The sequence below is a fragment of the Rhinoderma darwinii genome, chromosome 2 (assembly GCF_050947455.1).
Source record: "Rhinoderma darwinii isolate aRhiDar2 chromosome 2, aRhiDar2.hap1, whole genome shotgun sequence".
In the NCBI taxonomy this organism is placed as follows: Eukaryota; Metazoa; Chordata; class Amphibia; order Anura; family Rhinodermatidae; genus Rhinoderma; species Rhinoderma darwinii.
The window spans coordinates 472,927,736-472,953,591 of NC_134688.1; the positions used below are offsets into that span (position 1 = coordinate 472,927,736).

At 47.2% G+C, this 25,856-nt stretch overlaps 1 protein-coding gene across 1 annotated transcript in view; it reads left to right on the forward strand.

Moving 5' to 3' along the window:
• IGSF11 (immunoglobulin superfamily member 11) overlaps positions 1 to 25,856 on the forward strand; it is a 282,892-nt gene that overhangs the window by 152,135 nt on the left and 104,901 nt on the right. The window lies entirely within an intron of this gene.

A 25,856-nucleotide genomic window follows, 5' to 3' on the forward strand; every position in this document is an offset into this window, starting at 1 on the left:
CATGGGTGGCCACTCTGGATAACACTTCATGGATGGCCACTCTGGATAACACTATTCATGGGTGGCCACTCTGGATAACACTATTCATGGGTGGCCACTCTGGATAACACTTCATGGATGGCCACTCTGGATAACACTATTCATGGGTGGCCACTCTGGATAACACTTCATGGATGGCCACTCTGGATAACACTTCATGGATGGCCACTCTGGATAACACTATTCATGGGTGGCCACTCTGGATAACACTTCATGGATGGCCACTCTGGATAACACTTCATGGATGGCCACTCTGGATAACACTATTCATGGGTGGCCACTCTGGATAACACTTCATGGATGGCCACTCTGGATAACACTATTCATGGGTGGCCACTCTGGATTACACTATTGATGGGGCACTTTAAATAACACTGTTCATGGGGGCACGCTGAATAACACTATTTGGAAGGCATAAGGCGCAGCTACCTCCAGCCTCAGCATTTATATCAGTTTCTAGTATATAGAACAATAAAATAAGAACAGAGAAATTCTTTGGATCGGTAATAACTTGTGTGGCCTGTGATGCCCCCTGACTGGGCACTGATACATGATTTGAGGTTCGTGTTCCCTGCTGTACTTTCTCTTCTTTGCCATAAACAGGACTGGATCCCAGAAGGTTTCCGTTCTTCCTCCTTCTGGGGTCTGTTCCTGTTTTTTGCCAAATAGAAATAATGTGGGAGTAGAGAACTCAATGTGACCGTGTAAACAAATCCTTAAAGGGAAACATCAGAAAAAGATTCTTCAGCAAAGTTTCAGTAATTTATTCTATTGCCCCTCTGTTTGATAAGCAGTGACTAAATGGTGTACTGCCCCCGACGGGCAGCGCATCAGATCCAGCACTACAAAGTGAACAATCTGACTGTTGCTGGAGAGGCGGGGGTGGGGCAGGGTGTTGGTGAGGGGTTGGGGATTTGCAAGGAACTTTATGTCACTCAACCATTGTTCTCCTTTAAGATAAATCCTACAATCTTATGCAAAGCCACAAGTAACACATAATGACATAACTATGAGTTTTGGCCCAAAAACAAACCTGGCTCTGCTACATCTGCTGAAATGCATATAAAAAACAATAGCGCTTGTACACCAAGCAACCATGTTGTAGGATGAGGTTACTCTCTGCGGTCAGTATCACAATTAATTGACCATATCGTTTCCTACGTTGCTAGTGTTCGTAAATCAAAGTTAGCAGCTTTGGAGAACAGGTTTTCAAAAGTCCCTGTATTTTTTTTTTATTTTTTTTACATAAGCCCCATCTTCAAAAAGATGAGGAGCTCCCTCATACACAGTGCCCCCGCCAGAGAGCTCCCTCATACACAGTGCCCCCGCCAGAGAGCTCCCTCATACACAGTGCCCCAGCCAGAGAGCTCCCTCATACACAGTGCTCCAGCCAGAGAGCTCCCTCATACACCGTGCCCCAGTCAGAGAGCTCCTTCATACACAGTGACCCTGCCAGAGAGCTCCCTCATACACAGTGCCCCTGCCAGAGAGCTCCCTCATACACCGTGCCCCAGTCAGAGAGCTCCCTCATACACAGTGCCCCAGCCAGAGAGCTCCCTCATACACAGTGCTCCAGCCAGAGAGCTCCCTCATACACGGTGCTCCAGCCAGAGAGCTCCCTCATACACAGTGCTCCAGCCAGAGAGCTCCCTCATACACGGTGCTCCAGCCAGAGAGCTCCCTCATACACAGTGCCCCCGCCAGAGAGCTCCCTCATACACAGTGCCCCTGCCAGAGAGCTCCCCATACACAGTGCCCCTGCAAGAGAGCTCCCTCATACACAGTGCCCCAGCCAGAGAGCTCCCTCATACACAGTGCCCCAGCCAGAGAGCTCCTTCATACACAGTGCCCCAGCCAGAGAGCTCCCTCATACACAGTGACCCTGCCAGAGAGCTCCCTCATACACAGTGACCCCGCCAGAGAGCTCCCTCATACACAGTGCCCCAGCCAGAGAGCTCCCTCATACACAGTGCCCCCGCCAGAGAGCTCCCTCATACACAGTGCCCCCGCCAGAGAGCTCCCTCATACACAGTGCCCCCGCCAGAGAGCTCCCCATACACAGTGCCCCTGCAAGAGAGCTCCCTCATACACAGTGCCCCAGCCAGAGAGCTCCCTCATACACAGTGCCCCAGCCAGAGAGCTGCCTCATACACAGTGCCCCAGCCAGAGAGCTGCCTCATACACAGTGACCCTGCCAGAGAGCTCCCTCATACACAGTGACCCTGCCAGAGAGCTCCCTCATACACAGTGCCCCAGCCAGAGAGCTCCCTCATACACAGTGCCCCCGCCAGAGAGCTCCCTCATACACAGTGCCCCTGCCAGAGAGCTCCCTCATACACCGTGCCCCAGTCAGAGAGCTCCCTCATACACGGTGCTCCAGCCAGAGAGCTCCCTCATACACAGTGCCCCCGCCAGAGAGCTCCCTCATACACAGTGCCCCTGCCAGAGAGCTCCCCATACACAGTGCCCCTGCAAGAGAGCTCCCTCATACACCGTGCCCCAGTCAGAGAGCTCCCTCATACACGGTGCTCCAGCCAGAGAGCTCCCTCATACACAGTGCCCCCGCCAGAGAGCTCCCTCATACACAGTGCCCCTGCCAGAGAGCTCCCCATACACAGTGCCCCTGCAAGAGAGCTCCCTCATACACAGTGCCCCAGCCAGAGAGCTCCCTCATACACAGTGCCCCAGCCAGAGAGCTCCCTCATACACAGTGCCCCAGCCAGAGAGCTCCCTCATACACAGTGCTCCAGCCAGAGAGCTCCCTCATACACAGTGCTCCAGCCAGAGAGCTCCCTCATACACAGTGCTCCAGCCAGAGAGCTCCCCCATACACAGTGTCCCAGCCAGAGAGCTCCCTCATACACAGTGCCCCAGCCAGAGAGCTCCCTCATACACAGTGCTCCAGCCAGAGAGCTCCCCCATACACAGTGCCCCAGCCACAGAGCTCCCACATAAACAGTGCCCCAGCCAGAGAGCTCCCCATACACAGTGCCCCAGCCGGAGAGCTCCCTCATACACAGTGCTCCAGCCAGAGAGCTCCCCCATACACAGTGTCCCAGCCAGAGAGCTCCCTCATACACAGTGCCCCAACCAGAGAGCTCCCTCATACACAGTGCTCCAGCCAGAGAGCTCCCCCATACACAGTGCCCCAGCCAGAGAGCTCCCCCATACACAGTGCCCCAGCCAGAGAGATCCCTCATATACAATACCCCATCTAGAGAGCTCCCTCATACACAGTGCACCAGCCAGAGGGTTCCCTCACACATAGTGCCCCGGACAGAGAGCTCCCTCACACATAGTGCCCCAGCCAGAGAGCTCCCTCATACAGAGTGCCCCAGCTATAAACCTCCCTCATACACAGTGCCCCAGCTATAGAGCTCCCTCATACACCGTGCCCCAGCCAGAGAGCTCCCCCATACACAGTGTCCCAGCCAGAGAGCTCCCCCATACACAGTGCCCCAGCTAGAGAGCTCCCTCATACACAGTACCCCAGCTATAGAGCTCCCTCATACACAGTGCCCCAGCTATAGAGCTCCCTCATACACAGTGCCGCAGCCAGAGAGCTCCCCCATACACAGTGCCCCAGCCAGAGAGCTCCCCCATACACAGTGCCCCAGCCAGAGAGCTCCCCCATACACAGTGCCCCAGCCAGAAAGCTCCCTCATACACAGTGTCCCAGCCAGAGAGCTCCCTCATACACGGTGCCCCAGCCAGAGAGCTCCCTCATACACAGTGCCCCAGCCAGAGAGTTCCCTCATACACAGTGCACCAGCCAGAGAGCTCCCCCATACACAGTGCCCCGGCCAGAGAGCTCCCCCATACACAGTGCCCCAGCCAGAGAGCTCCCTCATACACAGTGCCCCAGCCAGAGAGCTCCCCCATACACAGTGCCCCAGCCAGAGAGCTCCCTCATACACAGTGCCCCAGCCAGAGAGCTCCCCCATACACAGTGCCCCAGCCAGAGAGCTCCCCCATACACAGTGCCCCAGCCAGAGAGCTCCCCCATACACAGTGCTCCAGCCAGAGAGCTCCCCCATACACAGTGCCCCAGCCAGAGAGCTCCCCCATACACAGTGCCCCAGCCAGAGAGCTCCCCCATACACAGTGCCCCAGCCTTTCACTAACTTCTGTGTTTTAATAAGATTGTAGTTTGGAGATTCCGGTTTTCTTTTCGCTAATCACTTTCTCTGTAGTAAGTCCAAGGCTCATGTCTTTCTTTTTAAGTACTATACTGATCAGTGGTTGTCCCAGCAGAATTTGCTATATTGTTTGCTATATCCCAATAATCATAGATGATCATTCTGCTGAACTATTCCGCGAAAACGGGACAGTTGGGAGCTATTCATATTTATTGATGGTATGAAAATCCCTTTATGAGGGTGGATTAACTCAATCATCTGTAGCCCAGAAATATTGGTTTACACCCCTGCCCAGGCCGAAGGGCGAAAATCATATACAACGTGTGGATTGATTTGCCAAAAACAAAGTGCAAATTGGCCCAAAGAATATACTTAGCTAATATTATTGATGGGAATATAAGAAATTAATTCGTAAAAAGACACATATTTCAAATCTACAATGGTGCCCATTTTTTACTCCATTGCCCACTTTTTCTAATCAAGGGCATGTCCACCATAGAGGAAGCAGAGAAGGCCCATATTAGTCAAGACCTATCATTCTCTCAAGGCAATATTAGCCAAAAAGTGAGGGGGTAATGCCCCAATGGATTCTTTTTAACAAGGCACGAGAAGGGGATGGGGTTAGGCCCGAATTACCAGCCTGTCCTGTCCTTGGATGGTGCGTTGTTGACATGAACCTACAACTGTAGGATGCCCTATTTGGTATTTGCTATGGAGCACCTTCTACTCTAGGTTGGCCCACTCATATCTACAGTCAGAAGAAATACAAATGTTCTCCTCCTCACCCGGTACCATCAACATGGACAACTTCAAAGACAGTCATCCGATGGAACAAAAATTCTGCTCTGTCCCCGGGAACAATTTTTCTTCCAGAAGATCTCATGCTGTATATATGGTTTATGTGGAGATCTCGCCCCCAGATTAATCTACAGCAGAATTCTCCGAGTCCTCCCTGTACACATCAATTTGCGTCCCAGGAACCTCATCTCGCCGGGGATTACAGCAATAAATCTGACCAGGGCCTTTGTGCCGTCATCATTTTTTTTGCTGTTTTTAATATTTTTATGTGTCCCATCCTCGGTGTATGCAGAATTCAGGACTATTTATTACGTTCAGATAATCAATTCTGCTCGCCGGAGCCGCTCGCTGATAGATTACGGAACAGGCCCAGTATATTTTTATGGTCTGATTAAATGATACTTATTATTCATGGCCTATCAAACGGATCATCATTACTGATGTCGAAAATTAGGAATTGATTATTGTACTTCCCGTGCAAGGTAAGAGCTTGAGGCTTGTGATGGATTTTCAGCTCTTTTTATCCATCTCTAGATACGGAAATTCTAGTCCTGACGTTACTAAAGGGACTCTGTGATCGGGGCCGGTTTAAGGGGGTGACACATTGAACCCCTAGAAGGAACCGGAGAGGGAGCATGTAAATCTTCACTGCTTTACACAGCCCTAGCCCACCAGGGACTTTACCATTATCCCCTTCATTACTAAGGCATTGTATGGCGGTATGATTTGGCTATATGGAAATGATAAGAACAACTGATTAAGGCTTCATTCACACAACCATGCAGTATTCACTAACCGTAAATACTGCACAGACGGGGCACAAGTGGGCCGCGGACTGTCATCCGCATTTGCAGGTCGAAAGTATAGAAACACGGTCCGTAAATGAAAAAAAAAAAAAGCATCTGTCCTATTTCTACGCCCATTTTTGCGTGTCATTTCTACGGCCCGGACACACACGTAAATACACAGGAAGGTGTCTGTGGCCGATAGGAATGAATGGGTCAGTATTTTATCCGCAATTACGGATCCGTAATTGTGGATAAAAGTTACGGTCGTGGGCATGAGGCCTAGTAATGGTCACAGGGCCCAATTTTTTGCCCAGGGGCCCATTTTCTTTAAAACTAGCCCTTTTAATTTAGGGCCTCTGATCTCTTGGGGGCATTTGAACCCCAAAAATGGCTCAACAGAAGTGATGATTGGAGGGACCGAAATGAGGCATGCATATATGAAAAATATCACTCCTCCCTACTCTGGGACCATTTGGCCACCCAGAAAAACCAAAAGAGGGTTAATTTGTGGGGTGGCATTTGCCATGTTTGGGATTACATTTTAGATGATGATGGAGTCCTTTTGGGACACCAGAGTGGCTTTCAGGGTTCGTTGGGAGATCATGCAACCTTTTTGTATGTAGCACAGGGGGGAGGATGACAATGGCGCTTGGTGGGTGGAGCCCGAATGTGAACATTTAAAGTCTCGCCGATCCGTACGAAGAGTACAATTCAGTTAGTCCGGAATCAATGGCACCTGATCGGTGCTGGATTATCAGATCTTCTTGATTATTGGACGGTCATAGAAAAGTATAATCTGCTTCTATGACATAGTGATCTTTAATTGGAGTAATTTCCTCATTGGTTCCGTCAGCTCAGTCTTCTGTTCTGTGCCGAATTATCAGACTTTCCGGATGATCAGATGCCATATTAATGAAATAGAACACGTACTGTTAATGTGTCCTGTCAATCATTATGATGCGCTTGGCACGGCTGTGTTAATCCTCAGTTACTGGGGTTACAGTACGGTATAGCCCGGACTCTTGTCGATTGGCACTGCCATGACGGTAACTTACCTTGACGTGTTCTGGGAATGTTCTCAAATCCATGCTTTCCCCTGACCTGACATTCGTGCTGAGGCCTGGATCAGGATTAAGGAGATCCTCTCGCTATGCGGCTCACTCCCAAAATAAATGACCATCTGCTCTGCTCTTTGGGCAGCCGCAGGATTAGTTTGGAGTTAAAACTGATCCATATAATTAACCTACATTGTGTTTTAACTACTTTTTGGGGATTTTAGTTATTGCTTTATAGTTTGGTTTGGTTATATGGCACTACTCCTCATACATATTCATTCCAACTGGGAGTTGTAGTTTGGCAACAGCTGGAGAGCAACGGGTTAAAGAAATCTAATTTAGAACAATTATTTTTTTGTTTTGTTTTGTTATTTTTTTTGTTTGTTTAAACAGTTTTTGTTACATGGCGCTACTCCTCATACATACTTCATTCAGGCTGGGAGTTGTAGTTTTGCAACAGCTGGAGTGCCATTTATTAGAGATAACTGTTCAGATAAATTTCCTTTTTTTTTGTCATTTTGTAATTTTTCATGTTTTTTTTCTTATTATTTTTTAGTTTGTTGTAACTAGTTTTGGTTATATGGCACTACTCCTCATACATAGTTCATTCAGGCTGGGAGTTGTCGTTTTGGAGCGCCACTGATTGGAGATGACTAAATGATACTTAATATTTTATTTTTGTATTTTTTATGTTTTTTTGCTCTGGTTTATGCCACTCCTCATTCATAGCTTTTTCAGGCTGGGAGTTATAGTTTTGCAACAGCTGGAGAGCCAAAGTTTGGAGACCACTGGTTTAAAGTCATTCTTTTTTTTTAATGAATTTATTTGACTTTTTTTGTAATATGAGGTCAAAAAAATAATATGGTTGTTTGTCACTACTCCTAATATGTAGCTCGTTTACTGAGTTTTGAAGCAGCTTCAGTGTAACAAGTTAGAAACCACTCATTCAAAGCAATCACTTTCATTGTTATTTTTATTATTTAGTTTTTGTGTTGTTTTTTAGAATTTTTTCATGCGCTGTAAACAGTTATATGGTAATACTTATGATACTTACTCCTCCAACTCTTTCAGGTGTCAGGACATGCTGGGATTTGTAGTTTTGCAATGGTTGGTGTGCCACAGTTTAGAGACCCCTGATTTAGAGAAATTACATTTTTTTATGTTGTTTTTTTTGCTGTTTTTATGTCAGTGTTACTTTATTTTCACTCCTAAAACTCAGCTTTGTGTTGCGGCTGCATTGATCCTGCGGTGGTAATGGCGCTAGTACGGGGCGCCAATAAATAATATGATCCCACTTAGTGACACTCCACTTTGCAACCAGTTTTCAGAGTATACGAGGAAATAGCTCGAAGGAATTCTTCACCTTGAACGATGATTTTGTTAGGAGCGCCCCTCGATCACAGGGTGCCGTGCTGCGGAAACCTCTAATGTGCTTAATGCCCTACAGTGCCACCACAGGCAGAATTAGGCATTGCATGGTGCCTATTAAAATTAATGGGCTGTCCTTGAAGTGCAGGTCATCTACAGATATAGGGCTATGTTCACACAGGGCGGATACACTGCATAAAAGTACACAACGTTTCCGCCCTAGACGCCGCAGGGAGTTCTGGCCGATACTTACCAGTAGCCAGGGAGACGCGTCCCTCTGCCGTCCTGCAGCCCGGCCTCCTGGGATGACGTTTCATCCCATGGGATGAAACGTTATCCCCGGAGGCCGCAGGAGCAGAGAGTTCTGGGTAAGTATAATGATTTTTTTATACGGCGTTGCGATTTTTGCAGCAGAGTCGCAGCTTTTCGGATATTATGGGGTTAAACTAGTGCAAATGACCAATCACGTTACAGCTCTCACTTTTCTCAGACCGCTTTGTAAATGAGAAGAACAATCCTATAATCGGCCGCCGGCATCACTGTCTGCACTAATTGTCATTAAGACCTTCCTGATGGCCAGTGTCGCCTCCGGCAGCGTCCTGTCTCTAGGAAGACCAAGCTGATTGGTCACTCGGATGTAAGTTCCTACCAATGCTGGAGTATGGCGAGAGTGTGGAGGGGGTAATGTTCTGTGGCTGTCACCGTTATGGGGGAACTGTAGCAGTCACATTTATTACATACCTCCCAACATTTAAATCCGCGTTTACGTGAAATTTTTAAGCCCCATCCGCCGATCCGTCCAGAAAACACCAACAAAATATCACAAAACCTGTCATTTTGGTGCCTATTGGCATTAGCCCTACCCCCTCTGAGGACCGTTTGTAAAACAGTCGCACAAAAAAGTACGGTTGGGAGGCATGTTATTGAGGTACTGTGGTTGTCACTGTTATGGGGGCTCTGGGACTGTCATTTATTGGGACTTTGTGAAGGGCTCTGTTATGAGGACTCTGTAGCTGGATTTGTTATAGGGATATTTTGTCACTATTGAGCGCTATGGTTGTCACTGCGTTGGGGTACTGTGGTTGTCACTGTTATGGGGGCACTGAGGTTGTCACTATTATTATTATTATTATATTTCTTTGGTTGTCACTGTAATGGAGCTCTGTGACTGTTACTTATTGGGGCCTGAGGATGGCTATATATAAGTGATATGATTGTCACTAGTATGAGGCTCCTATAGTTGTCACTGTTTTGGGGAGCTGTGGTTATCACTGTTATAGGGGCCCTGCGGTTGTCACTGTTATGGGGGCTCTGTCACTGTTTTGGTGAGCTGTGGTTGTCACTGTTTTGGTGAGCTGTGGTTGTCACTGTTTTGGTGAGCTGTGGTTGTCACTGTTTTGGGGAGCTGTGGTTGTCACTGTTGTAGGGGCACTGTGGTTGTCACTGTTATAGGGGCACTGTGGTTGTCACTGTTGTAGGGGCACTGTGGTTGTCACTGTTATAGGGGCACTGTGGTTGTCACTGTTGTAGGGGCACTGTGGTTGTCACTGTTGTAGGGGCACTGTGGTTGTCACTGTTGTAGGCGCACTGTGGTTATCACTGTTAAAGGGGCACTGTGGTTGGCACTGTTGTAGGCGCACTGTGGTTATCACTGTTAAAGGGGCACTGTGGTTGTCTATCACTGCTATAGGGGTGGTGAAGCTGTCACTATTATGAGGGTACTTTGTTTGTCACTATTATGGGGGCTCAATGACTGTCACTTATTGGGGCTCTGTTATGAGGACACTGTAGTTGGCTTAGTTATATGGGTGTTGTGACGGTTATGGGGCATTCTGGCTGGCACTATGTGGGCAGTCTTCCTGGTGCAGTTATTTGACACTGTTCACACTATACATATGGGATGGCTGGATGGGACATTATCATCTTCAAAGTGAAGGCTGATCAAGAAGTTACACTTTAAATGTCTGTTAGGGACTTCCTTAGAGGGGACTTCCATATTTACCCGAGTCCCGGAAAACCAGACAAATCTCCCGGCTGCCGCTTCTTTTTAAAATATCTTTACCTCTCCCCATTCCTGCAGTTCTCGTCACTCCCGGGCCGCCCTGCAGACAACATATTACCGTGGGGGAGGTCTGGCCTGCGGTCTAATTTAAAGGGGGTCTGAGTACTGAATTAAAGGGGGGGGGGTCTGGTCTGTCTAAAGTCTATATTAATGGAGGTCTGGTCTGGGGTCTTTATTAAGGTGTGATCCGTACTGAGGTCTATATTAAAGAGGGTCTGAGGCCAATTAAAGAGGGTCTGGGCTGGGGTTTGTATTAAGTGGGATCTGGTCTGAAGTTTATATTAAATTGGGTCTAGGGTCTGTATTAAGGATGTATGTTCTGCTGTCTGTATTATAGGGGGGTCCGGGGTCTGTATTAAGGGTGTATGGTCTGTTGTCATTATTAAAGGGGGGTCTGTATTAATGTTCTGCTCTCTGTATTATAGGGGGGTCCGTGGTCTGTATTAAGGGTGTATGGTCTGATGTCCTTATTAAAGAGGGGTCTGGGGTCTGTAGTGAGAGAAGATCTGGTCTGAAGTTTATATTAAAGGGGGTCTGGTTTGGGGTATTGATATATTTAGGGGGTCTGTATTAGTTTAGTGGCTTTGGGGGTCTTTATATCAGGGAATGTATTGTATAAACCAAACTGACCGGTGGCCACGGACAAGTCCATCGCGTTTCTTCACTTTTTCCTACAACTTGCAGAAAGTGCGCGATTCTGACACCAATCCGATCCATTGTCTAGATCTCATCCATCCGATCCTGTTCTCTACCGGATGAGTGGGGGAGGGGGCGCGCATCCACATCAGCTATAACGCATCGATGGTTGCAGCCGCTTCATCTTCCCGATAGTAATTCCGATCTTATTTTTGTACCTTCTCTCGTGTATTTTGCAGCCAAGAGCCTGATTGGTTCCCCGGGATGTCAGGGGGTACCCAAAATCTATATTTCGACATAATTGGCGGCTTCGTATCAGTCGTGTTTTCATTCCGTTTCTCTGTAAACATCTTGAAGTTGGAGGCGACGGGACAGGTGGATGGCCGTCAGATTACAGGACATGAGAGGGACCCTGTTCAGTGCCCTGAGGCACCTGCTGCGCCCCAGACGTGGGGGGGGGGGATTAATTTAAGAAAAGGTCAAATAGCTGAGACTTCAGATTCCAAGGAGTCTCGCTCGAGTGGACGCAGCCCCCAGGGGGTAGAAGAGGTTAATAAGTGAAACACTTGGCCTTGCGACAAGTACTGGAAAGACGTAATTGAAAAGGGCCAGAAGGTCCTGAGCGGGTGACGGGTGGAAGACGAAGGCGCCGCCTCTGTGTGTATGGGAAGTGGAGAGACTGGACCTCTTATGGTCATTCCCCGGATATAATACAAACAGCTGATCGGTGGGGGTGCCGGGAGTCGGACCCCCACCGATACAGTATTGATGGCCTATCCTGAGGATGGACCATCAATTTCTTTGGACTGGAAAACACCTATAGCAGTAATAATATTATAAATGATATTCTAGACCTGACAACCGTCCGTATAAGCCAGAAATGTGCTGAGAATAGTTGTCGCTTCCCTTCCCCCACTCCTCTTTATATATATACAGAATATTTCTCAGCAGGGGGTGACACTGAGCTCAGAAGAAAGATCTCTCTATGATATCTAGATAAAATCTGTGATCTGTATATATATATTTCTACCCGGGTAGAAAAACACTGGGCTGTCTGTTAACTCCTTGTGTGCTGGATGTTATGGTGGAGTATAATAAGACAATCTGTCCCCCCCCCCCCCCCCTGTGATAGGACAGAGGGGCCGGTGTAGGTGTATTACATGGAGTAGGGACGTTGTCTTTTCCCTCTTCTGAGCTGACACTTGGCTCGGTGTCATTTCCTTCACACTTTCTGGAGACGAGACTTTCTCCTGGAGAGGGGGGACTCCACCTGCCGCCAGCGCTCAACTCCTCGTAATCACTTATATAACATGACGGTCAGGAAAGAAGATTATAAGGTGGCCAGGGACAGTCAGTCTCCCATGTCACACACAAGAAGGAATTTACATATGAAACAGGGGCGAAACTATGAGGAGGGTGGAGGTTGTAGTCTTACCTGGGCCCTGGGATGCCCAATTAACCCTCTGCCCCATATGAGGACATCAGTACTGGCACTGACAAGTCATAGACTGGGGCACATTACAGATTATGCATTGGGGCACGGGAACTATCTATCTATCTATCTATCTATCTATCTATCTCATATCTATCTATCTATATCATATCTATCTATCTATCTATCTATCTATCTATCTATCTATCTATCATCTATCTATCTATCTATCTATATCATATCTATCTATCTATCTATCTATATCATATCTATCTATCTATCTATCTATATCATATCTATCTATCTATCTATATCATATCTATCTATCTATCTATCTCATATCTATCTATCTATCTATCTATCTATCTATCTATCTATCTATATCATATCTATCTCATATCTATCTATCTATCTATCTATCTATCTATCTATCTCATATCTATCTATCTATCTATCTATCTAATAGCAAAATCTCTATTGATTTATCCATCTACCTATCATCCATTAAGCATAGGGCCCATGAGTGGAGTTCCCCTTTAAGTATTGTGTCCCCCGCCTTGTTCTCTCGGAGGATTGTTCCGCTGCCTCGGTGTTATAAGATCTCTCCTTATTGTTTCCATGGTGACCCATCAGCAAAACCCAATCCTGCTGAAAATGGGAAAAACACGAAAAATTGTTACTATCAATCACATACAAGTATCTACCAGGAACACGCTGCCGTCTACAGCCCGGCGTACAGACAAGTGGTGCGCTAAGCAGGCGTATCGGAGAACCGCCGGGAAACATGCCGCTTATCTTATCAGATCAACGGCAAAATACCAATGTAGATCTGGTTGTAGTATATATTGCAGTTTACTTCTCTGAGACAGTATCACACATGATAGGATTAGATACAGTGGCTCAGCAGACAGTATCACACATGATAGGATTAGATACAGTGGCTGAGCAGACAGTATCACACATGATAGGATTAGATACAGTGGCTCAGCAGACAGTATCACACATGATAGTATTAGATACAGTGGCTCAGCAGACAGTATCACACATGATAGGATTAGATACATCACTCATAATACAGTATCACACATGATAGGATTAGATTCACAGCTTATCAGACTGTATCACACATGATAGGATTAGATACACAGATCAGCAGACAGTATCACACATGATAGGATTAGATACATCACTCAGCAGACAGTATCACACATGATAGGATTAGATACATCACTCAGCAGACAGTATCACACATGATAGGATTAGATACAGTACAGCAGCTCAGAAGGCAGTATCACACATGATAGGATTAGATACATCACTCAGCAGACAGTATCACACATGATAGGATTAGATACAGTACATCAGCTCAGAAGGCAGTATCACACATATTAGGGTCAGTGGATTTATTGGGGATATTGGATATATATATATATATATATGTTGGATACACTCTAGGTTTGGGGGAGAATGGAAATAAATCCGCAGTTTCCGCTGTCATTTCAGACGTTCTGCCCAGATTTGCCCGTTGAAGTGAACTGTACCAGGAATCCACCATGCGTGAAATGACCTAATTAGATTTATTTGCATGGCATGTCGGCCGCATATTGACGTTGGCTGCAATTACTGATATTTAGCAACAAAACTGTCAAACAAGGAATTCTGACATGATTTATGTGTAGACAGGAGGGGGCGATGTTCCGTTTCATGTAACGCCAGAGGCGGGTCACAGGACTGGAGTCACATGACACCATTTTTTACCGCAATTCTAAGCTTAAAACCAATAGCAGTGAATGGGAGAATCACATGACACTCAACCACATTGCTACCAATTCTCTCAGGCCTAGGGGAGCAAGGGGTTAACCAAGGAAGGTTTGAGGGTGATCAATGATCAACTAATCTTTGGAGATCGGCAATGTATATGGTTGATTTACCTGCAGCATTATGTGGCTCCCTTGAAATGATTGGCTTTCTATTGTTTTCCGTGGATGCTTCACAACCTAGAGCTCTGCAGTCGTGGCTCGTGATTTCGGCTAATAGCCGAGATTGAGGATGGGGGACCCCCTTCTATTATAGTCATATAACATTAGGATGCAGAGCTGCGCTTAGAGCTTGCTCTTCTCTCTGAACAACATGTTGTAGTACTTATGTAGGTATAATGACATTGTAGTGACAATTTCGCAGGCTTCTGAGCTCACATCTCACAGCATTCCCTGCTTGTTCAGTGTCTACACATAGATTTCTCCGCTGAAGTGTAATCTCAGAAGTCTCATCTTTACACATGGCACTCTACAGAAATCTGATTGAGAAATCACTAACCGCCCCCGTGCATTATAGTAGCTCACCTAAACTGTTAGGTTTCTGTTTGACAACAAGACTTTTTTCCAATAACAACCAGCAGAATAGTGAGTGCAGCTCTGGAGTATAATACAGGATATAACTCAGGATCAGTACAGGATAAGTAATGTATGTACACAGTGACTCCACCAGCAGAATAGTGAGTGCAGCTCTGGAGTATAATACAGGATATAACTCAGAATCAGTACAGGATAAGTAATGTAATGTATGTACGCAGTGACTCCACCAGCAGAATAGTGAGTGCAGCTCTGGAGTATAATACAGGATGTAACTCAGGATCAGTACAGGATAAGTAATATAATGTATGTACACAGTGACTCCACCAGCAGAATAGTGAGTGCAGCTCTGGAGTATAATACAGGATATAACTCAGAATCAGTACAGGATAAGTAATGTAATGTATGTACGCAGTGACTCCACCAGCAGAATAGTGAGTGCAGCTCTGGAGTATAATACAGGATGTAACTCAGGATCAGTACAGGATAAGTAATATAATGTATGTACACAGTGACTCCACCAGCAGAATAGTGAGTGCAGCTCTGGAGTATAATACAGGATGTAACTCAGGATCAGTACAGGATAAGTAATGTAATGTATGTACATAGTGACTTCACCAGCAGAATAGTGAGTGCAGCTCTGGAGTATAATACAGGATGTAACTCAGGATCAGTACAGGATAAGTAATGTAATGTATGTACACAGTGACTCCACCAGCAGAATAGTGAGTGCAGCTCTGGAGTATAATACAGGATGTAACTCAGAATCAGTACAGGATAAGTAATGTAATGTATGTACATAGTGACTTCACCAGCAGAATAGTGAGTGCAGCTCTGGAGTATAAGGCCTCATTTACACGAGCGTAATATACGCGCGTGCGACGCGCGTGCTTTTCACGCGTGTCGTACGCACCTATATTACTCTATGGGGCAGTGCAGACGATGCGTGAATCTTGCGCAGCGCGAGTGCGTTGCGTAAAACTCACGATATGTTCTATAATCGTGCGTTTTTCGCGCATCACGCACCCATTGAAGTCAATGGGTGTGTGAAAACCACGAAGGTCGCACGGAAGCACTTCCGTGCGAACTGCGTGATTCGCGCAAGAGCTGTCAAACTGAATGTAAACAGAAAAGCACCACGTGCTTTTCTGTTTACAAACATCCGAACGGAGTGTCTTAGACATGAGCGAACCGAACTTTACCGGGTTCGGCCGAACTCGTTTTGACCGAACCCGGTAGGAGACAGTCACTGTGCAGGGTGCTGAAAGAGTTAAACTGTTTCAGCACCCTGCACAGTGACTTCCGATTACTATATACGTGAACGTGTAAAAAAAAAAAAGTTCTGACTTACCGATAACTCCCGGCTCCTTCCTCCAGTCTGACCTCCCGGGATGACAATTCAGTCCAAGTGACAGCTGCAGCCAATCACAAGCCAAGCACAGGCTGCAGCGGTCACATGGACTGCCGCGTCATCCAGGGAGGTGGGGCCAGATGTCAAGAGAGGCGGGTCACCAAGGACGCGTCACCAAGGACGCGTCACCAAGGCAACGGCCGGGAAGTTCTCGGTAAGTACGAACCTCTTTTTTTTTAAACAGGTTACGCGATATGATGATCGGAATGCACTGTCGAGGGTGCTGAAAGAGTTACTGCCGATCAGTTAACTCTTTCAGCACCATGGACAGTGACTGACGTCGACTAGCCTCATCTCTATGATGGCGGCTGCGCGAAAATCACGCAGCCGCGCATCATACACGGATGACACACGGAGCTGTCAAGTGCCTTTTGCGCACGCAAAACGCTGCGTTTTTTGCGCGCGCAAAACGCACACGCTTGTGTAAATGAGGCCTAATACAGGATGTAACTCAGGATCAGTACAGGATAAGTAATGTAATGTATGTACACAATGATTGCACCAGCAGAATAGTGAGTGAAGCTCTGGAGTATAATACAGGATGTAACTCAGGATCAGTACAGGATAAGTAATGTAATGTATGTACACAATGACTCCATCAGCAGAATAGTGAGTGCAGCTCTGGAGTATAATACAGGATGTAACTCAGGATCAGTGCAGGATAAGTAATGTCACGTATGTACACAGTGACTCCACCAGCAGAATAGTGAGTGCAGCTCCGGAGTATAATACAGGATGTAACTCAGGATCAGTACAGGATAAGTAATGTAATGTATGTACACAGTGACTCCACCAGCAGAATAGTGAGTGCAGCTCTTGAGTATAATACAGGATGTAACTCAGGATCAGTACAGGATAAGTAATGTAATGTATGTACACAGTGACTCTACCAGCAGAATAGTGAGTGCAGCTCTGGAGTATAATACAGGATGTAACTCAGGATCAGTACAGGATAAGTAATGTAATGTATGTACACAGTGACTCCACCAGCAGAATAGTGAGTGCAGCTCTGGAGTATAATACAGGATGTAACTCAGGATCAGTACAGGATAAGTAATGTAATGTATGTACACAGTGACTCTACCAGCAGAATAGTGAGTGCAGCTCTGGAGTATAATACAGGATGTAACTCAGGATCAGTACAGGATAAGTAATGTAATGTATGTACACAGTGACTCCACCAGCAGAATAGTGAGTGCAGCTCTGGAGTATAATACAGGATGTAACTCAGGATCAGTACAGGATAAGTAATGTATTTACAATGTGACTCCACTTTTTATGTAGATTAATTCTGTGTAGAAATTATTAGATAATACATATTACATTTTATGAGGATGTGGTTTACTTCTGATAAGTAATATGGGATTATGGGATAGATCTACCGTACTCTGCTTTGTTTTTCCTGACCACACAATAACCTCTTATAATTCAAAGACAAAATGTATTGTACTGAAAAAGAACAGAATGCGAGCGCACGCAGCCTTAAGCATTGTATTTAGATGATGTTCTGGTTCATAGACATTTCGCTGAGATTATTCGAATGGGAAACTCCTGTACAAACCTATCAGTCATTGTAATTGGTGCTGTCATGGTGGATCTCACTCAAACGGACATCAATTCTATGAATGAGATGTCATCCGAGTCGAATGCTGCGTGTCGGTGCATGGGTCTGGGTCATTAGAGTAACAGGGGTGACGTCACCACTGGCAGAGAATGGGTTACTTTCTTAATTGTACATTCTTACATGTCAAAGAAAACCTTTATCATCTTCATAAATTGTATATTTTACATCTACATGTTTTATGGGTGGTTTAGGCTCCTCCCCTCTATGGTTTCCTTACCGCCTCCCCCAGTTCCCTGGTGGTTTTGTTACTTGTAGTTTATAATTATTATAATCACTACTCTAATAGAAATCAGCTCTCCATGCACTGACTTCTTGCTGAATTGAATTGTGCTTCTACGCAACAGGCAATCTAAAAAAGCAGAGCTGCAGTGTAAAGCATGGGGGACGACGACAACGCAGCCTAAGCGTTTAAAGATACAGACGGTGCATTTCAGACTACCTTAGACTAATAAAACTTTTTTAGGATTTTTCACGTATGCTTAAACTTTGGGTTGGGGAGGTTTATGGCTCTCCTGCAGGGGTTCTGGTACTGATTCGTTAAGGCCTTTCCTCATTCGATCACTGATGTAGTTACGGATGATCAATGTCGGATGATACACCTCCAGCTACATGGCCCACAGGATACAATGAGTTTGTATAATGTGTATGTCCCGAATAGCTTGCAAAACTCTTTCTATGATAAGTTCCGTGCCACCTTGCTACTTGATTCATTTCCGGATATAGTGGTGGGAGGGGATTTCAATGGGGTAGTGTCGCAACATGAAGATAGATCGTTCAGACAAGCTGCCGATCTTACGGTCCCTGCCGCTAGCTCTCACTTGGCGGGTCTTTTGTCGGTTGATTGATGGTTGGAGACATGTTCATCCTGGTGACCGAGAGTATACTCATTTCTCTCACCCCCACTCTTCTTGGTCACGTATAGACTATATACTACTCAGCCGTACATTCCAAAGGTCAAGGAGGTCTCTATTGCAGACTTAGTTATTTCGGATCACGCACCCGTCTTGATAGACTTGCTTGACACATACCCTAAAGGAGACGCCTATCTGTGGCGCTTTCCAGCCTTTTTGACTAATGATGAGAGTTTTCTGACGCTTCTGAGAGGTTGGTGGCTTTAATAACGTGCTGTCAGGACGGGATCGGGCTTTTCGAACCAATTTAGCCTACATCAAGCTGATACCTAAAGACGGTCGAGATCTTGATCGTCCCTCTTCTTACCGGCCGATTTCGCTGATTGATCGGGACCTCAAGATTCTGGCCAAACTCATGGCTAATCGTTTGGCTCTGATCTTGCCCTCGGTGATCGGCCCGTCGCAGGTGGCTTTCGTGAAAGGTCGTTCGGCCGTGACTAATCTCCGTAGAGTTGTTTTGGCAATGGATAGGGTTGGGGATGGCCTAGGGGGAGAGACACCTGCCCTGATCACCCTGGACGCAGAAAAAGCGTTTGACAATTTTAGATGGGGGTGGTTGGGCCAGGTGTTGGATGCTATGGGTCTTCAGGGGGCTTTTAGAAGGTTTCTAGGAGTTCTCTACATGCAACCTAAGGCTAGTGTACACACGCCTGGATTTATCTCCCCGTCCTTTCCTTTGCAAAAGGGGACGAGACAGGGCTGTCCGTTGTCCCCTTTATTATTTGACCTGGCTTTAGAGCCTTTGTCCCGGTCTCTGGACACAGACTGGATCTTTAAGGGTATTTCAATTGGGGGTGCGGAACTGAGACTGGCCCTTTTTGTGGATGATATCCTCTTACTTATGGCTAATCCGAGCTCAGAGTTGCCTAAGGTACTGGAGGTCATTTTGAACTTTGGTGTTTTTTTCGGGATTTAAATTGAATGTATCAAAGTGTGAGGCCCTGTTTCTGGGAACCAAAGACCCACGGGATCTATCAAATACCTAGGTATTCATATTGGGCGCACCGCCGAATCCCTTTATCCTTTGAATTATCTCCCTTTATTTACGAAAATCCTGCATGACTTGAAGAGGTGGCGCGGTTTACCACTCTCTTTGTTTGGCTTGTTTAGCGCGACATGTAAGTGATTGGGTCGCACGCACTAGTTATCATACTGATCATGCTCTTGAATCGCATTTTTGTGCCCCATGGGACCTCTGCACGCTCCTACACTCGTCCCTCTCAGCCATGCCTAGGTCCATAAAGCAATCCGTGATATGTAGGGATACTTTCATGGCTTGGAGGGCCATGAGACGGAGCTATGGTTTATCTTTTCGAATCTCCAAGTATCTTCCCCTATGGAATCACCCGAAATTTGCTCAAGGTTGGGACAGTAGTCTTTTTGCAGAATGGAGGGAGAGGGGTATTCTCAGAGTGGAACATCTGCTCCATGGCACGCATCCGAGATGGCTCACTGGTCAAGAGTTGATCGATAAATTCGGGCTGAGACCTTTTCAATGTATTCAATATGCTCAGGTCCAACACTTCTTTGGAAATGCGCTTAGAGATGTTGGTCGAGAAGTGATCACGAATGACATGGATAAAGCTATTCTTCAACATACTGGAATGATGTCTGTCTCCAATATATATTGCAAAATTAGGGATAGCTTGATTGTTTCTCCACCGGAACACTTCTTTACAAAATGGGAAGACCAACTGGGTGATAATGACCTTAGGGATAAAATCCTGATAGGTTGAGGTTCAGTTCGGAAACACGTGGTGAGGGAGGTGTGGAGGGACACCCAGTTTCGTATAACGCATAGGGCGATCTTCGGTTTTAATCTACCGCCGAGTCCTGCTATGCCTGATTGCCTGTCATATTCCTAGAACAGACCTGTTCCACGGTTTGTGGCACTGTTCCGCAGTTCAGCCCTTGTGGTCTCGGATCCGTGGCATGATGGATACACTGTGGGGATTGACTTTGCCAATGTCTCCTGTCCTTTTCCTGGAAAGCATTTCTGGTGAAACATTTATCTGACCCGGAACTTAAACAGGCGGTGTCTACCTTCACGCAAACCACGTGGTACTTGTTGGAAACTTTAAAGGGTACGTTGGGTCGTCTGCATTTGCGTGACAGCTAAAATTCTTACCAAGATCATTTAGCATTTTCCCGGGAGGGGGAGGGGCTTCTGTCCCTATTTTTCCTTGTCCCTTCATTTTTACTATTTCATGTTTTTTTGATACGAAACAATGTGCAATTTCTTTGATTGTTGTATAACTTATTGTTGTGATATTGTTTATTATGTTTGGGCGTGGGTGCTCATATTTGTTGTATGGTTTTGTATAACTTGAAAGAAATAAATTTGGGGGCACACAGAAGATCTTCACCTTATGGCCGGGATCCCACATAAAAATGATGCAGCGTATCCGACCCAGAACCCGCAGTACATTCCGTCCGAAAAACCGAGCAACATTGTGGTGCGGTTTTTCAGCCGGAATTTCCGCTGTGCTAAGCAGCGCTGGGAAAAAAAAACAAACGTTCATACCTAACCCCTCCCTCTCTTCTGCGCGTAGGCCGGCCTCCTAAAACGGCGTTGCAGCCCATGTGACACTGCAGCCTGTTATTGGCTGCAGCGGTCACATGGTTTAATACGTCATCCAAGGAGGCCGGACTGCAGGAAGAAGGAGATGGCTTTCTGTTGCCTTCCCGTTGAATTCAATGACGAAAACCTGCAACAGAAAAGCAACGGAAATGCAGCCTAAATGGAGATGCTGCGTCAATTTATTAACGTTTACGCTGCATTTTTTTTCCGCAGCGTGGGCATAAGATTTTCAAAATCTCATCCATTTTGCTGCTACTGTAAATACTGCGGAATTTCTGCACAGAATTCCGTTGTGGAAATTCCGCAGCGTTTATGCTACGTGGGAACCCGGCCATAAGGTTATAGAAGTAGTTGTCCATTATTGTATGAACTGTTTTGTGTTTGCTGGACGCCGGAACCCGCTGGATTTCCATACCATCAATTCGACATGTTGCCCATAGCCAGGGCCGGCCCTAGGATAGATGGCGCCCTGTGCGAAATGATCTTTCGGCGCCCCACCCCATCATTAAAAAAAAATGCCCCATAAAAAAATTATAATGCCCCTTTAGTGCCCCCATACAGTATAATAATAATATTTAATAATATAATATATTACAACCCCTTCAAGGACACAGTATTTTGTCCTCTAATTGTGCCCACAGTATTATGCCATCTGTAGTACCCCTACACAGTATAATGTCAGCTTAGTGGCCCCCACACAGTATAGTGCCCCCTGTAGATTTTGCCATATAGCCTCCCTGCAGACAGTGCCATTATTCCCCACCTCCTTTTTGTGGATTGTGCCATACAGCCCCCCATACCTCCCCCTTGTAGACAGTGCCATACAGTCCCCCTCCACCTCCCCCTTGTAGACAGTGCCATACAGTCCCCCACCTCCCTTGTAGACAGTGCCATACAGTCCCCCACCTCCCCCTTGTAGACAGTGCCATACAGTCCCCGCACCTCCCCCTTGTAGACAGTGCCATACAGCCCCCCACCTCCCCCTTGTAGACAGTGCCATACAGCCCCCCACCTCCCCCTTGTAGACAGTGCCATACAGCCCCCCCCCCTTCCCCTTGTAGACAGTGCCATACAGCCCCCCACCTCCCCCTTGTAGACAGTGCCATACAGCCACCCTCCTCCCCCTTGTAGACAGTGCCATACAGCCCCCACCTTCCCCTTGTAGACAGTGCCATACAGCCCCCCACCTCCCCCTTGTAGACAGTGCCATACAGTCCCCCACCTCCCCCTTGTAGACAGCGCCATACAGTCCCCCACCTCCCCTTTGTAGACAGTGCCATACAGTCCCCGCACCTCCCCCTTGTAGACAGTGCCATACAGACCCCACCTCCCCCTTGTAGACAGTGCCATTCAGTCCCCCCACCTTCCCCTTGTAGACAGTGCCATACAGCCCCCACCTCCCCCTTGTAGACAGTGCCATACAGCCACCCTCCTCCCCCTTGTAGACAGTGCCATACAGCCCCCCACCTTCCCCTTGTAGACAGTGCCATACAGCCCCCCACCTCCCCCTTGTAGACAGTGCCATACAGCCCCCCCACCTTCCCCTTGTAGACAGTGCCATACAGCCCCCCACCTCCCCCTTGTAGACAGTGCCATACAGCCACCCTCCTCCCCCTTGTAGACAGTGCCATTCAGCCCCCCACCTTCCCCTTGTAGACAGTGCCATACAGCCCCCCACCTCCCCCTTGTAGACAGTGCCATACAGTCCCCCACCTCCCCCTTGTAGACAGTGCCATACAGTCCCCCACCTCCCCCTTGTAGACAGTGCCATACAGTCCCCCACCTCCCCCTTGTAGACAGTGCCATACAGTCCCCCACCTCCCCTTTGTAGACAGTGCCATACAGTCCCCGCACCTCCCCCTTGTAGACAGTGCCATACAGTCCCCGCACCTCCCCCTTGTAGACAGTGCCATACAGTCCCCCACCTCCCCCTTGTAGACAGTGCCCCCAAACAAAAACAAAAATTTTACTCACCTAGGCCCCGTTCCCATGACGAACTGAGCTGCTCCATGACGGGACCCTAGTACAGAGTTTCCCAACCTTTTCGGACTCGAGGCAGCACTGGAAAAACAAAATTTCCTCAGGGCCCCCCTACCAAAAATTGTTTTGAGAAAGACAGAAAACGGCTAAGAACAAGCACTCCACTCTTAGGGTCTGTTCACACACGTTTTTTGTAAGGCAAAAAAAATCTGCCTCAAAATTCCTTCAGCAACTGACAGCGTTGTGTGACATTTTTTTTGTGTTTTTTCTTAAGCTGTTGAAGCGAATGCAAAAGACGCAGGAAAAAAAAGCTCCAAACGAGCGCCGCAGGTATTTACTGCCCCCTATTAATTTCAATTGGAGGTCAGAGGTGGAAACCACTTGAAGACCATCAGCCCCCCACTCACAGTAAAATGACCATCAGCCCCCCCACTCACAGATTCCCCCTGTAGGTAGCGCCAGACAGCCCCTTGTAGATAGTGTCAGACAGCCCCCTTGTAAGTAGTGCCAGACAGCCCCATTGTAGGTAGCGCCAGACAGCCCCCTTGTAAGTAGTGCCAGACAGCCCCCTTGTAGGTAGCGCCAGACAGCCCCCTTGTAAGTAGTGCCAGACAGCCCCCTTGTAGGTAGCGCCAGACAGCCCCCTTGTAGGTAGCGCCACACAGCCCCCTTGTAGGTAGCGCCACACAGCCCCCTTGTAGGTAGCGCCACACAGCCCCCTTGTAGGTAGCGCCACACAGCCCCCTTGTAGGTAGCGCCACACAGCCCCCTTGTAGGTAGCGCCACACAGCCCCCTGTAGGGAGTGCCGCACAGCCCACTGGTTGGTAGCGCCACACAGCCCACAGCCCCCTGGTTGGTAGAGCCACACAGACCACAGCCCCCTGGTATGCAGTGCCACACAGCCCCCTGGTATGCAGTGCCACACAGCCCCCTGGTAGGTAGTGCCCCACAGCCCACTGGTTGGTAGTGCCACACAGCCCCCTGGTAGGTAGTGCCACACAGCCCACTGGTTGGTAGTGCCACACAGCCCACAGCCCCCTGGTTGGTAGTGCCACACAGCCCACAGCCCCCTGGTTGGTAGTGCCACACAGCCCACATCCCCCTGGTAGGTAGTGCAAGGACTACGAAATGACCCTGATAGCTTGTTGGCAATAGACATTCAAAAAAGGACAACTGTGCAGGAGCACACAAAATACCAGCTTTCCCAGCTATCAAATAAATGTGTGGAAATAAACTAAGTTATAACTTTTATTTAGTCTGAGTACAGGATTAATCCTTTTAGCTAGATTAAATAAAAGTTATATCTTAGTTTATTTCCACACTTTTTTTTTGATACCTGGGAAAGCTGGGTATTTTGTGTGCTCCTGCACAGTTGTCCTTTGAAGGTAGTGCCACACAGCCCACAGCCCCCCTGTAGATAGCAACCCCCCCTCCTTCCAGTAAAGATAGCGCCACTGTAGGGGCGGGGGGGGGGGGTTTGATATCTACAGGTGGGCACTATAGCTGAAGGGAGCTACAGTGGCGCTAGTAGACAGCAGAGCAGGGAGATATCTCCCTGCTCTGCTATAGTGCAGTCGCTACCGCTATAGCAGCCACAGCAGCTGCTAGCGGCGCCACCGCCCTCATGCCCGGGTGCGACTGCAGTTAGTGTGTGTATCCCCGCTGGTAGTTGCAACGGCGCGGGGATACACACACCCGCTGGCGCCCCTCTTGCCGTGTGGCGGCTGGCGCCCTGTGCGACCGCACTGGTCGAACATAGCTAAGGCCGGCCATGCCCATAGCAACCAATCAGAGCTCAGCAATCATTTTTCATGTTATTTCTGATTCTTTACACTTTTAAATTATTCCCGGAACTGCGAACATGATTGAATTTTGCTGTCACAGTCACCTGAGAAAAGCGCCGTGTAACTCTCGCGTTATCATTTTCTAAGCTTTTCCATGACCAGAGTTTCCGATAATCTGGCATCTGTCACATTCTTTTATTGCCGGATTAAACGATTTTTATTATATTATTGTTTCACCAGAATCTTCACTATTTTTGCGGATTTACTTCATCCAGGCATTGGATATTTGACCGTTCCTACATTAATATTTACAGTAAAGGTGAAAGGTGAGCGCCATCTGGACACTTAGTTTTGCGATATTCCCGCTTCAGCAGTTTAGAAATGGCAGAAGTCAAAGTTGGCCGTGTGCGTGCGGATATTAGATGAACAGACTGTACAAGTCCGCAGCGATGGGGGAGACAGTGCTTAATGTCTGCAGTGCGAATCCCGGCTACGAGCGAGATCATTACTGAAAACAGTCCACAGATTGTCGGCTGTCTGGCTGCATCAGTCTTCAGGAACAGATTTGTACGCGGCGAGCGCCCTGTAATATAGAGTGGGCGCTGGATGGCGCTGTCCATAAACCAGGGACACAGGGGGTCACAATATGATGAAAGTCTCATTGGCATGATTTCACATTCACACTAATAAAAACGTCACCTAAATTCTTATCCTATGTATGAGAGATCTCTACAGAAACTTCACATCCCAGCACGTCCTCTCATCCTATAGAGAACAACTAATAATATGACTTCAAGGAAAAGCATTTTAAGCAATTCTCTAATTGTATGAAAATACTGGCCCGATGTAAAAGTATATAACTACTATAATACTGCCTCCTATATACAAGAATATAA